Raw genomic sequence first — 13,484 nt, 5'->3', positions numbered from 1 at the left:
ATGACAAAACAAAGAAAAACACAGAAGGCCAGTTCCTAAAAAAACATTAGCCGTGGTGGCATTCAACCACAGCTCTCGGAACAGCTCCCTCATTTGGAAGTCTATGTTGTATTCACTTTAGAAACCAAGAAAATTCACATAAAGCCTATGCACTAGAGCCTTAACACATGCCCGTTCATTCACAGCTTGGGCAAAATTTTGGGGGTGTGTACCACAGTTTCTGTCTGCCAGTCCGAGTAAGGGATGGATATGTGCAGTTAGTTACCCATTAGGCATAGTGACAAAGGGAATACAAGTCAAGCAGAGTTCACCTGACGATGCAGTGGGTCTCGTTCACAGCGAAAACATAGCATTCATCAACTGTTATTTCACATTTTAATGACAAGTACATTCAAGTCAATTTAGGACAGGTTGGAACAAAGGTAACAACTAAAGGAGCAACTTTTTATTTGAATCCGTTATTAACAAATCCCAACGTTCAGTTGCCCATTCGTTGGCACTCCTCCAGACACACCAGTTTGGTAAAGCAAAGTGGGCATATCTGGAAGTACACCCCACGGTCACACTAAATCCCAGGTAGTTATTTCATTATTGCTCATGGATTTAGTGTGGACAAATACATGCTTTGCGGATCACGTCCTCACTCAAGAACCCAACAGCCAACCACCTTGCATGTGGCTTGCACTGACGCCGTTCATATTGTGCATTTGTGTTTCAACAGTGAAGATAGTGGGATGATACAGAATGTCGTGTTCTGGATGGTAGTAACTGAAAAGCTTCAATCACCTGCATAGGATTGTTAATAATCTGTAGAAACAGGTGATCACAGTATATCAAAGCCGAATCCTTCTAAAAAATGACTCATCACCAAAATGTTGTTTGCTACTTTCAGCTGAGTTTCAATATTTGTTAAGAAGAAACAGTTCTCATTAAAGTACAGATGCCAATATTCCCACTCCATGGGCATGACTGACAATAAATATAGACATTGGCATAATGTCATTGTGATGTGACTCTGTATCTGCCCACATTATTGATGTTGATGAACATTACTGAATGTGCATTAAAGATTACATTGACATGAAACATTGCATTCACTTTCCTTCTTCTTTAGAACATACCTTTTGGTTGTCTGTCTAAATTATTCTTCACCCTTTGAATTTGTCTGTGGAATCATCAATTACCATTAACGAGCATCATACATATGTTTTCTCCAGGATGTAGAAGAGAATCTACCTCTAGAGGTGTAGAATCGGGTCATAGGTTTCTTTATGGGATTGAATGCAGTTATCAGACTGGTATCACAGACAAGTCTTAAGCCATAGCTCTTTTCCCAGACATGAGATTGCATAATTCCCTGGGAATGTGAAGGGCAATGGTGTTGCTTGATCTGGGACTTTGCTAATGCTGGGACTGTCGCGACTCGGGGGCAGCTAGCCTTTTGGTTATAGCCCCTGAGCTTCTATCTGGGGCTACAACCGAAAGACCCTGGGCTATAGCCCCTTCAGCCCCCAAGCAACGGCTCTCATGATGGGATACTGATAGGTTAGGGTTTGAAGTTGTCATAAAGTTCTCATTGCGTTAATGTCACTGAACCATCTTGTAATACTGCTGTGAAAAAATGATTGTCCAATCCTTTGGCATCCATTACAATTGAAGCACACAGTCTTATTCACAAGTGGCATAGGAGAGGCTTACTCACAATTGAGAAAAAGGCATTTCTTTTTGTTGAACATTACAGAATGCCCACAATGTATTTATTACCCAAGATACGCAAATACCTGAGGGAAGGCCAATTCTTAGTGGAATTGGATGGGTAACTGAACCATTTGCATGTTACATTAACAATGTAATACACAAGGAGGTGGTTAAAATAACTACATTTCTCTGTAATACTGTGCATACTTTGCATATCTTAAGTACTATTCAATGGCAATCAAACTTTACATTGGTTACGGTAGATGTGAAATCATTGTACACATGAGTTCAACATCATTGGGCGTTAGAGAGCATAGATTTCACTTACCAACACAAATCAGCTTCATTATACATGCACAAACAAATGATTAAAGAATTTTTTGCATTCTCATTGAGCAATAACCTTTTTACGGTTTAATGGACAATATTACAGACAGGACATCTGAATTGCCATGGGAGCCAACTATGCCCAAGCATTAGCATGTTCATTCATGAGCAAATTGGAGGAAGCCCATGTATCGATGAACAATGTCATTTGGCGTTGTTGTATAGACCACATACTCATGATATGGCAAGGTTCTGACCAATGTATATCACAATTTGTAACATATCTTAATGAAAATGATCAAGGTATCATATATTCACTTGTAACTCGAGTAAGACACACATTGAATTTTTGCGTAGAGTATTAGCAGCCTTGAGGACACAGGAAAGTTGAGTATAGCCAATTGGCTCTTTAAATTCAAGTTGTTGCCATTGTGCGTAGGACTGCATTGGACCAACTACATTTTAGCTTTAGATTGAATAATTGTTTATAGCCTAGAAAAGGACCCAGTGGGTTGAAACATGTGTAGGCTAGGTTTATGCAGCTATGAACTGTATATAACAGTAATACTACATTAAAATATGATTTTTCAGACATTGGTCTCTAAGCATTTGTAAAGGAATGAGTACTCCCTCCCTCTCAAACTGAATGCAATGGAGATAGACCCACTCCCCCTCAAACTGAACGTAGATAACTTGTTCGGGTGATCAATGACTCTAAATGTTGTAGAAATCATAAATGTAGTGCCTTACAGAAAAGCACTTTGGAGGACGATCTATTTTATGTAGTCAGAGTGACATGCACAGTAGAGAATGTGTCACGCAGTACATATTATGATACATTTTCAAAGAATCTAGGTTTAAAACTAAGCAGACCTGAAGTTATGGGTAGAAATAGGTTGGTCAGGCAACTTTGCAATTGGTCGGCCATTCTTCTTTTAAGACAAAGTCAGGCACTCTAAGAGGGATGCTTGCTTGAGCATACAAAATGGTTGATTTTTTGCTAACTCATGATGACCTCAATGGACAGTCTTTTTTTATAAAAGTTAATCCAGGGGACAATGGTGGGGGAATGAGTGACTAAAACCGGTCTATACTAGGTCTGAGTGGCAGATAGGCCAACGAATCACAGCCAGGAAAGGGGCTGTACTTTTGATCAGGCCATCACCTCACTTCTCTAGAGTGTATATAAGGGAGGGTGAGCCTAACGATTTTAGCAGAGTTCCAGAGATATCCTTGCTGTCTGATGTGCCTGCTGGAAGAAATAAACTTGCTGTCTTTGAAAATTCTGCTCCAGTTTCCTGATTTGCCTATGAGTGTCTTCCTTATCCAGAGATGCCAATGCCCAGGAGAGATTCCTTGACACATTAATATTTAATTGGCATATATCCAGAGCAATGTGTCAGAGATATGTGTTGACCTCCTTAGTTCCTAGGAGACTGACAAGGTACCAGCTCCCCCGCTCCCCCCTGACAACTGCAGCAAGTATTGCACTTCTTGTTTTTCTGGTTATCTAATTGTCCAGTATTAGCAAAAGGGGTTTGTCTTTCCATTTCCCAGATTTCTATTCAGACCCTATTTAATCATGCCGGAGATCAGATAAAACACTGGTTCATTTTTGAAAAGATTTATCATAGCTGCAGTGTTTGGACCTCATTACAACCCAGGCGTTAAGGGTTTAACGGCGCCGTAATTAGCGCCTTCCCCACTCCCATTATGCCCTATGGGGCAAAAATGGGAATGGGGAAGGGTAAATGGGGAATGGGGATTTACCGCCCCACTCACCTTGGAATGGGGTGGTAAATCCGCCATCCACCATGGTGTAAACGGAGTTTACACCATGGTGGTAAAGTAGGGAACTTACCACCTGGGTTGTAATGAGGCCCTTTGTGTTTGGGTTCCCATATATAAAGTCTATTGCGATCGGACATATACAATCATACAACTTGTTGGCGGACAGAATGAGGTTTCCTTTTCAGGCAAATCCAATAATTGGCATTGGAGACAAATCCAAAGTCACATATGTGTCACTTCCGCACAGTATAAATACCACCCTACCTATTGTCACCAACAGGTAACCCTGTTGCACTCTATATGGACAGATATCCTACTGTATTTTCAGGTTTGTAGTGTAATAAGACTACGTTTAACCAACAACCTCTCTAGTTGAACATATCACAAAGACATGAATCTCATTGTTAAAGTAGACTGAAATGTAATCTTGTCTGGGTTTGTGTATCCTCGATCAACACAAAACAAAAATGTAAAATCATAATTAGAAGCATAGATTCACTTGTGGTCATATAACTTTTTACAAATCCAGAGAATATAACAACCAATTCTTCTCAACATTAAACAAAAGTAGACATCATTAATGTATTGTTTGCACAAAAGTCTTTTATGTTACAACCAATGAACACCTATTCACACCAAAAGTTTGCCAACGCGTTTCGGATTACAAATCCATCATCAGGGCTTTGAGCTTTTTGTTTATTTCATTTCAATGTTGCAATAATCACAAATTCATCTGTAAACCTATAATGAAACAGGTAAACTGTCTTAAATTGAGTGATCAAAAAATATGTAACTCTTATGACATTTAAGGTATTTCATTATTCATGTACAATTCATCAATACTTTGACATCAAATACTGTATGGAGCAGCTTTGTGGGGTTTACACCCTAAATGGTTAAACAGAATTACATAAAAGAAGTTAACTCCCTGGCTTTATGTCATATAGAGCTTGTAATGAGAAACTCCTACATTTAGGGTACCCTACTCACCCAGCTTCTGACCGGTATTCCACATAGCGGGGAATACCATAAGGCCAACTTCTCAGTCTCTTGCAACTCTGCAATAAAGTAGATATGGAAACAGCATGTAATGCTTAGTGTGGACTCTAAAGGGTTACGATTGTCAGTCACCCAGTAAAATGAACCATGCCCTCAAAGAGAGCTCCCTGGTCAGGTGGGGTGATAGCATGTCTCCACAAAGGAGAAGAGCAATTCACCCTGCAAATTCTGCCGCAGTGGAACATTCAATATTACACAAATTCACATTATTAATACACTCTGGAAGGGACCTAGGACTTAAAGTGCAGGCGGCGTGCCACCCATCGTCACCCGCATACTCTGAAGGAGAGAGATTTCTTGAGTCCCTCCTTTCGTGTCAACATCAGAAAAAGTGGTCCAGGTCTTGTTACAAAATCTACAGACTAGATATGCTGATGTACAGCACCCATGCCTACCTTGTGTGATCACTTCGGGTTCTGAGCTGGCTGTCTTCAAGATGAACACACGTACTGCCTAGGTGTTTATCAATGGTTGCCATAACTACTGGGCGCATGCGCAAATGCGAACAGGTCACTGTCTGCCGCCATGTTGGTGTAGGAGCTCCCACAGAGTATGTCAATCAGGGCTGCAGTTGGATGGCAGTTATAGAAAGCTTGTGTGCTATTCTGGAGACTACGTCTACCAAGCTTGTGTGCTATTCACCAGTATGGCTCAGAGCCACAACCCTGTGCTAGACAACTAGACTAAAATGGAGCAGTGTTAGGGGACCCCGGCGAGCTAAGCAAGAGCCCATGCAGGTTCATAGCTAGCTTGAGGTAGAGAGTCACACTTGGCTATGGATATGTGATATGTTTTGCTAATAATAAAGCAGAATGCAGGGCAATAAGCCAATAAGATGGCTTGGTGCCCCACTTACTTACTTAAGGTCTGACAAAGCTTACTTGACCAAAGGATAACGAGCAGCACTTCACTAGATATCCAAAGAGAGAACTCAAAAACTCTTGATAGGAGCTTCGTGGGGTACTGTTACTCGAAACTAGGTGAACGACGACTACCTGTCTGACCAGATGTCAGGTCACATTCTTGACTCAGGGTGAGGAAAGTCTCACTGATATCTAGATCAGTCAAAATGTACATATATATGAACAAATCAAGTGGCTTCGATCATCAAACAATGGTTGGATCAAAGCTTTGCACAAAAAAGCACCCACCTCGCAAAGCATGTCAACTTGAAAAAGTTTCCCCTTGATGTTGGAAATTGTTCATGCGCTCACTGGACATCAACCCTGCTTACATTCCGGACACAACACTGCCAAGATACACTTTGGAGTTGGTAATTTTTCATTTGCTCACGGGACAGTGACTCTCCATCCATTCTTAACACAACACTGGCCATAGTGGTTTATACAAAGCTCATCAAATCATAGTCACAATTCATCCCACGTGAAGTAATCCGAGGATTCATCCACAGCCCATTCTGATAGATCTTCCAAAGCCTTTCTGAAGTATGTGTATGCACCAAATTATTTAAAAGAGATGACTGTAGAGTAATTACAATAAGTACTGGAGGATGAGTTCCTGCTTACTTGACTGGAAATTGTGATGATCTTGTACTACTCCATGATGACTCTAAGAAAACTTTAGAAAGGATTATGATTACTTCAGGATAATTCCTTGACAACTCCAGGATGGGTTGAGATTATTTCAGGATTGCTCTATAACAACTAAAAGATATGTGTTGATTACTAAAGTTGACTCCATGACAACTTCAGAATGGGTGTGGATTACGAAACAATGAATGTCACAAATTTAAGATAGATTGCCATTTCTTAAGGATGATTCCATGACAACTTCAGGATTGTTGCGGACTGCCAAAGGATAGCTGCATCACAACTTTATGATGGATGCAACCACTCCAGGATGATTCTAGAACAACTTCTAAATTGGTTAATCAAAAATATACCCTAAGTGTACGGTAAACAAGGGGCCCAATCTGACCGTCATGTCTTGACACATAGACAGCAAAATGATAGATGTGGCTCGCTCTTAGGCCCATCACTGCAATCATCGATGTATTGCAGCTGTTAAAAGCGATATTCTGTTAGACAACCATTCAGACTATACACAGTTGATGATTTGGATGACATGGAACTGACATCGATTGATCGGTTCGACTGACTAGGAAACCAGAAACCAATGCCGCGCTTATACATGAAGTAAATATTCATCCATTCATGAAGCTACGCAGACTTGCACTAATGTATTGCATATAGGCACAAAGTACATGCTTATGACCCATCTCGGCACAGGATGAACACACATACTCCATAGTCATATCTTTTGCCAACGCTGAAACCACAAGATGCAAAGAATTTAAATATCTAGCTTGCACATGCCTGACTGCTACTAACATTGAGAAGCAGTAAAGGAATACGATAGAAGTTATTGGCCTCTGAAATGAACAAGAAAGGGGACACGTTCAGGAAAAACAGACAAGCTGACATGATCTCTGCAACCAAGGACAAAGTGGAAGCAGGAACATTCCAGCTAGCGAGATAGTGAGCCACCTGTAGAATTCAGGCTAAAATCCTCGTAATTACAGACAAGAGGGCTTAATTTCGTGGTCTCGAAACACGTGACCCAGACAGAGACAACTGTTCCTACAGAACCAGAGATAAGAAGATACAAGTTTGACCACGATTCGTGAACTGACTGCACTCTTACAGGCTTGGGTGATCAGAGAATAGCAAACTTAGGGAACACTTTGCACCTCCATGTTCTTGCTCATTACCTTGAAGGGGTACATTCAGACTGAGAACTGTCTAGGGTCCCAGGGCTGGGAGGCCACATTCTGCCCAATCCAAATTCCCCTTTCACATGGGGATATAATTTGTTGCAATGATTTTTGACAAGCTTGCAACATTGTAGATGGGTGCTAGTAGAGGTGGGCCTAGGAGGAGCCACTGGACATGACCATTCAATTCCCAAACTACATTCTTTATATATAACTTACCCAAACTGACCAATACAAATGCCTGTTAGGATTTGGGGGGACCTGGATTTGTGATGTCAAACCGGAATAAAACCGGGTGACACATGCTTAGCAGCTAAGAGCTCTGTTATGTTTATTTGCTAATAAATGACAGTAACATTGACCCATGGCTGAGTCCTCCGTTCTTGTGGTTGGAATTTTCTGAGGGGCCCAAGTGTATTCTGCTAGTAATTGGGGTGACTGCTAGAGGAACCCGGCCATACTATACACTACACTGAAGCACACTGTTTAACAACTAACACCGAAGTGTGGAATAAAAGTTCTTTTTTTACAAAAGCTCTATTTTCTAGACAGTAAAAAAATCACATATTTATTGATTTCAAACACAAAGAAGGAGCCCGCCTTTGCAAACCCTCTTCTAGGCTCACCCCTACATTTCTGTTTATCCCTTCTACTGCAGTATCATACTAACCTGCATTCTTCCTCCAAATAAGGACCTCTGTACTCGGCTAAATACCCCTCACACTTAGCCTAAATGCTCAAGGCTAACCCAGCGCCTTAGGCAAAGACACCCCACCCCTTTAACACTAAGGCAAGAACTCCCCCAAAACTCTGCCTCAATACCCAAAAGAAGGATTACTCTTTCAGCATCCAAGTGTCACTGACCACACAAAAACAGCACCAAGGACAATCTCCCACTTACCCGTGTGCGCACACATGTACAGAAACAAAGTCTTTCATTCACATGTGCGTTTGGGTACACACAATCTCCCAGCCATGCGTGAGCACAAATGCTCATACAAACCAACTGGCAAATGCTCAAACACCACCACCTACATACATTCTTCCACCAGTGCACACACAGCCGCCTCCACAAACTCTCCAACCCATTTAGCCACGGTCCCACTCCATCACCCAGCCACATTCTCAATCGCTTGCATTGAGTATCAGAGTACTTCCTCCCATTGGATCACTACTGTGTTTTATGTATCCCTCCTGGCCTTGACTGTGTAGATGCACATCCAGTGGAGCTCTCAGCCACCCATCACCCTAAATCACCCCAGCACTGCATTGCTCAGCACATTTCCTCCTTACCTACCTCACCCTACTGGCCCTCAATCCAGTGAAGCTCATAAATTACCACAGATCTCAAGTTACCCAAACTGCCCACCATTCAATCTCACCCCATCACCTCACATAACCCCCTCAAACACCCTCTCCCAATTACTTCAAATCCACCATGTCAATCCATAAAACCTCAGGCAAACACTGCACCACTGCAGCTGCCCTCAACCCACAACCTCATCACCTCAACACACAACAGCTGACCTACACCAACCTCACACCAACACCTCACTCCCAACTTTACCACACCCAACAATCAAGTGCTTTACTTAGAGGTGGCGGATATGGCAGGTGCATTGAACATCCATGTAACACATCATATGGGCTGAGGCCAGTCTTTCTGGTAGAAACACTCCTTATGCTAAAGAATAGCAAGGGCAAAGTCTTGGGCCACTTCAGGCTTTTGGCCTGCTTGGTTTTTATCATCTCATTCAGTCTCTTCACTGACCCTGCAAACTAATAATGGCATTGATAATGTAGAGTCTGTTGAATATTCAAGACATGTCAGTGGTCCCTTAAAACCTGATTAACAAAATGGGTTCCCGTGTCACTGTTTATACTGAGGGGTACTCCAAACCAGGGTATGTGTTACTTGAGTAATACTGGCACTACAGAAACAGTCGTTGACTTGGGTAAGCCTTGACCCAATTGGAAACACATCCATGACTACTAGAGCACATTTACATTTATTTTGTAAGGGCAACTTAATCATATGCACTTTAATATTGATAAACAGACCATTGGGGGAAGAGTTTAATCCTTGGGAAGTGGATACTGTCTTTCCAGAGTTGTTTTGTAAGCATATTATACAACATCTGCCATGGTTTTGAATCATGGCAGAGAATTCTGGAGCATAACAATTCTTATTTAGAGTGGTAGGAGTTCAATTATAACACGTTGTACTTGTTTGCACAGGACATAAACATGTTTTGGGTATTATTTTTCAAAAGCAATGAGACCATGAAATTGGGAACAACAACTTCCAAAGGGGAAATCAGAGCAATCTTGTGTTTGTTTGTTTGTTTGTTGGTTTGTTTGTGTATTCATTTGGTATGGCGCACTGGACCCATAGGTAACTGGGCGCAACAGAGTACAAGATACAAGAATATTTCAAGCTTAGTTACAACATGCGGTATACATACAGTATTCTGTGTACATGTGGCACATTTGGTAGTGCAGGGGGTAGTACAAATATACAAATATACATTATACGTATGTCAAGAGATAGGGAGGTAAGGATGAACGGAGAAGGGAAGCTGACATGGGTCTAAGGAAGGTTCAGAAATTGGCTAGTGCGGGATGCATTCATTAGTCATGGAGGTCGTTGGATCAGAGCCATTTGAAAATGTTTCGCCTGAAGCTATGGTAGTAGTACTGCAATAGCTGCTACTGCTACTGAATGGAGATATGAAGACATCACTGCAGCTACCGATAACTATATAATAAGTAAGTAATGAGTCTCTGATAATGGCCATGTGTTTCAGTCAATACTGCTAATGGAAAACCATTGTTTTCATAATGCAATAGTGTGATTTTCCTCTCATAACCAGTGAGATCTAAAGTTGGTGCTTCAGCTAATATCCTTTTTAAAGTGTTACATGTTTACTCTTTATATATTGTAATGATTCTACTATCTCTGCGTACCCTAATATCCTATGTCTACAGCATCTTATTTGTGCAAGTGTGGTGCTTGGAAATTTTGGAAAATGCTATTTTTCTATGTCTCTGGGTAATATCATGTCCCAAATAATGTTCCCCTTCCCTTCACAATTGGATTTCCTACTTAGAGTTCCTGCTTAGAGGCTTTGTGTCCATTTTTAGTTAATTCAGTAAGCCACACATTTGTGTTCTATTTGCAAGCTTCAGGTGATGCAGAGGCTAATAGCAGATCATCCACATATTTGACTAAAACTGACCCTCCCTGTAATTTAGGGGTAATTCATAGAATTTGGCACACAAGTGGGGCACGCGTGTGGCGCACAGAGTGCGCGTGTGGCGGTCTGCGCCAGCCGCGTGCGCCTAAACCGATTTAGGCACACAGTGTATTCATGGATTTATACATCCATAAGCAGCCGTGGCTCAGAGTGGTGCAGCGACCCTGTAGCAGCACCAGTTACGCCCCCAACTCCGCCCTGTGCGCCAAAATCATTGCACAAATCCAGTACATGGCGCAAAGGCCAGTGGACTAGCATACAGCCCCACAACCACGAAAATGCGTGTAAAACTCCCCGCGCAACCCTGGAATACACATACCCGGCTCGCACCGGCAACAAAAGTGCGTAAAACACAGCGCCCACTCCTTGGAATACATGTACCCCGCTCGCGCCAGCGAAATCACGTGTAAAACTCCCTGAATATTAAACACAAAAATTGTTATGTGAATACAATGCGGAACTGTATCTGCATCTCTAAACACTGGCTAAATAAATAAGCTAAAGTGGTATCTTTAAGAGTTTGTTTGCTCACCTTTCCTGTATGAGAGTTAGCTTAGCAACACAGCTCTCTTTATACTAATCATGCCAAATCGTTAAGTTTTTACAGTTAATATATATGTAAAGTGACCAAATATATGTGGTAGGACGCCACTCTTTCGTTTCCAGTACCACTAGCTCTTAAGTCCTCCCACATTTCTTTGAGCTGTCTCTCCAGTTACCTTAAGTAGCTAACTACCAGCACACTGCAACATGCACTGTTTTAAATGTGAATGCATGGCCACCTACCACTCGACTCCAGACGGGCCTGCATCCTGAGGATCTGGTGGTGAAGCATTGAGCGAATGCGCTCCGGGACCCTCATCTGCTGGGTGGTAAGCGGGGCCCAGCACCTCACTGCATCCGCTGCCTCCAAGAGGCGCTGGGCCTTCTTGAGGGTCCTGGACTTGTAGTCCTCCTAGCGCTTCTGTATGTGTTTCATGTTGCGGGGTGCCACCCCCTGCGCGTTGATGGCACCCACTATTTCCTTCCAGATCCTCTTCTGTCCTTCATTGTTGGTGAACGATGGTGTGAAGAGGGCATCATAATGCCCCAGAACTTTCTCCACCAGGATACCAACTTCCTTTTCACTGAAGCTGGTAGCCATCTGCCTCTGTGCTGGGGGGTTGCCACTGGTGCCGGAAGGTGTTGTGTCGGACATGGCAACCCCCGAGGCAGGTGTGGGTGGGCAACTGGGTCCTGGGGCTGGGCTGTGGAGTGATTGAACACCAGTTGGGAGTCTTCTGTTCCAGCAGGTGTGGTCACAGCAACTGGACCCCTGCAGATGGCAGATGTGCAGGCACCAAATGGCAGGGCATGGTGGCAGCAGGCAGGCAGGCAGCAGCAGTTGGCTCGTGGGAGGCTGCTTGGGTCTCTGGGGGCAGTAATTAAGCTTTCTGGGCAGGAGCGGGGTCTTCCGTGTGTTGTCGCGTGGCCAGCTTGATATGGAGTGATTTGGCACGTGAAAAACAGCACGTTTGCGTGAATTCCGAGGAAAGGCCCTTAGCGCATAGGTGACGTAACTTGCATGCAGGCGTTTCCCTGGCACGGGTTGAAGGTTCCACGTTGGTTTCCATCACTCTGTACGTGCTTTTTGTGGAAAACGGTGCTTGTGTTTTCCAGGCGTTGGGGTTAGCTCCTGATTACTTCACAGCAGCTACAGTGCGTACTTCTTCTTTTGGCGTGGATGTCGGCTACGTGTTCTTCTTCTACACGCAATGCAGATGGTGAGTCGCACATGCTATTTTTCATAATGCGGGTGTCCCTGTTAGTCGCGTACCCCTTTTTTCTGGGCATACTAGCCTGCGTGTTGATCATGTACATATTTTTTGTGTTCCTGGCTGCCACAGCGTACTGCATGTGTTTTTTTACATGCACGTGGGCTACAGGGGTCGCTTATCTCTTTTTCTTGCTTTTTTGGGATGCCTGAGCATTGCTTGACACATCATTTCTCCTAGGGGGTCACAGAATGGGACATTCATCGTAGCTGTATATACGTGTTTGTTGTTTGCGCACACTTTTGTAATCCGCAGGGACGCTACTGCCTGCCTTCGTGTGGCAGACATGTTTAGGCCTGTGCGTGTCTTTGGCCGTGCGCGAGTTTCCCCTATTCGATTCCATGAATACGTGTGGTTCGCTTGCATGTGGGCGTTCCGTGTACTTCCCAGCAGTACATCCCCAGTTATGCCATTATTTTCACGCGTTGTTCCCCATTCCACGCATTCCGCCCTGTGTTCCGCCCCCTTTTTGGTGTGTGCGTTAATGTTGTGTGCTTTTGCTGTGCGCTTCGCGCATGGAGTTCTGGATGTTGCAATGACGTGTGCGCCCGTGTGCTCCACGCATGGATTAGGCGCACATCCCGGGGAAAACATGCGCAGGCCCTTCCATGAATCGCACGCGTGCGCTTACTTTACATGCTTGCGCCAGCTTGTGCCACGATTTTCGGTGCACATTTGCTCCATTAATCGGCCCCTTTATGTTATCTAAATGTTTCTTAAGATGCTGAAGAAAGAGGGTACACGATCCCATAATTCTGTAATGTTGGATATCCGTATGGCTTTTAAATTCTTAGAGGATAAAGG

This window comes from Ambystoma mexicanum, chromosome 8, assembly GCF_040938575.1.
Source record: "Ambystoma mexicanum isolate Mex_15411 chromosome 8, UKY_AmexF1_1, whole genome shotgun sequence".
In the NCBI taxonomy this organism is placed as follows: Eukaryota; Metazoa; Chordata; class Amphibia; order Caudata; family Ambystomatidae; genus Ambystoma; species Ambystoma mexicanum.
This window is presented reverse-complemented; position numbering follows the sequence as displayed.